A 2,155-nucleotide genomic window follows, 5' to 3' on the forward strand; every position below is an offset into this window, starting at 1 on the left:
CCTCCAGCAGAACCAGGCTCAGTGTGAGCGGCCATCTGCTGAGGCCCACTGGGGTTCAAGGAGACAGAAGCAGACATAGAAAAAGAAGCATAGATGCAAAAGGCAACTGTCAAGCAGCTCCACAGGCGGCCCCGTCCAGGAAACACACAGCCAGGCAATATCTATGCTTCTTTTTCTATGTCTGCTTCTGTCTCCTTGAACCCCAGTCGGTCGGCCTCAGCAGATGGCCGCTCAAACCGAACAAACTAAACGAGACGTAATAAAATTAAGCTCCACTTTGGGGTCGGGCCCCTCAGGGACTGGGCCCCTATTGGGTTTGGCCCTTCACTGGTGGGTGTGTCCCTCCTCGTGTCCCAGTGATCTGGGGTCCCTCTGGGACTCCTGTCGCCTTTTGTCTGTCCAGGGGCCTGTTGGGCCGGTCTGGGGCCGCCCACGCCTGCTATTGAGCATATTTTAGCTTTTGGAATCATTTTTACACCAGCATGCTCGTGCATTTGTTTCCAGATGTTCACAGATTCACACTAATCCTAAACACTGAGCTGCAGCTAAATTCCACGGTGAATGATGGTGAGGAATCACCACAGGTTTTCCTTCCACTCACCTGGTACCTGCTGCTCTGGAAGCTTCCTGATCTTCGGTTGCCTCCTCCAGGTGTAGAAGCAGACTTCTGAAGCTTCTCTAGATCATCTGTCTCTATTGTTGCTGTTTTCTCTCTTTTCATGCACCCTTTCCTCACTCCTTAGTTCTTATCCCCCCCCTTTCCATTATTCAGTTTTACTCCCTAAATAATTTGTGATAAACATGCATCAAGTGGAACCTTGTGGCTTCAGTCATCCTGGTCTGTTGGGCAATCAGCTGGTTGTGGGACGTCTCTTCCTCTGAGCCATACTGGCCAAACTGGAGACAGAAAGCGAAGCTTTTGCTCCAAGCGAAGGATTCCTGATGTTTTCCTAATTTGAATGTTTCAGAGAACCAGGCCGTCGCTGTGGCTGATTTAGGGCAGCTGGTGGAACAACAGAGGAAACACTAAAGTCTGAGCTCAGCAGCTCCTGCAGCGCTGCAGGCCTGAACCCACCATGATGGCACTTTGTCGCCTCCATCAGGTTTATCTCTGCATCCCCGATCAAGGGGCCACATGGCGCCAAAGTGCCTAATATTAGTGTAAAGAAAAGCAACTTCAAAGAGCCTTGGATGTGCAGAACAGCTGCAGATGCAGCTTGTGACACGAGGCGCTGCAGCCGAGGGCAGGTCGGTGCAAAAGTCTGGGAGCATCCAGGACCCACAGCTGGTGACCCTGGAAGAAGAGGAGGACTCAAAGATTATTAAATTGAGCGTTTATTGAAGCTGCTGATGTTCAGCAACACGTCTGAATGGATGGAATCAGAAATATGCTGGAAATCCTGCAGCTCAATCAGCTGAGCTGGAAGGAAATGGTCCCAAGCAGCGGATGGTGGCCTCACCTCACCTCTGATATATTTAACATTTCTCTGTTTATATAAAGCTTTGCTTTGGTTTTCACCCATCCTTCATCTGAGGAGTAAATCTGCTGGATTATTGTCTTTTCTGTCGTGTATTTTTTCCTTCCTTTGACACTTTGGTTGAAATTAATGTCAAATTTATAGAACTCTTCATCAAAAGACTCAGATTCATTTTAACAAAACTTCTAATGATTCATGCATGAAGTTCTTGTTTCAGTCCCTCCTGTCGGTTTGCTAAATGTTAGCTCCACAATTAGCTCAAGAGTTAGCTTCAAGACTTAGCTCCACAGTTAGCTCCACGGTTAGCTCAACGGTTAGCTAAATGGTTAGCTCCACGATTAGCTCAAGAGTTAGCTTCAAGAGTTAGCTCCACGGTTAGCTAAATGGTTAGCTCAACGGTTAGCTCCTCGGTTAGCTAAACGGTTAGCTCCATGGTTAGCACAACTATTAGCTCCACGATTAGCTCAAGAGTTAGCTTCAAGAGTTAGCTCCACGGTTAGCTAAATGGTTAGCTCAACGGTTAGCTCCTCGGTTAGCTAAACGGTTAGCTCCTCGGTTAGCTCAGGGGTTAGCTCCTCGGTTAGCTCAATGGTTAGCTCCACGATTAGCTCAAGAGTTAGCTTCAAGAGTTAGCTCCACGGTTAGCTAAATGGTTAGCTCAACGGTTAGCTCCTCGG

The sequence above is a fragment of the Cyprinodon variegatus genome, unplaced genomic scaffold (assembly GCF_000732505.1).
Source record: "Cyprinodon variegatus isolate N-32 unplaced genomic scaffold, C_variegatus-1.0 Scaffold2034, whole genome shotgun sequence".
NCBI lineage: Eukaryota > Metazoa > Chordata > Actinopteri > Cyprinodontiformes > Cyprinodontidae > Cyprinodon > Cyprinodon variegatus.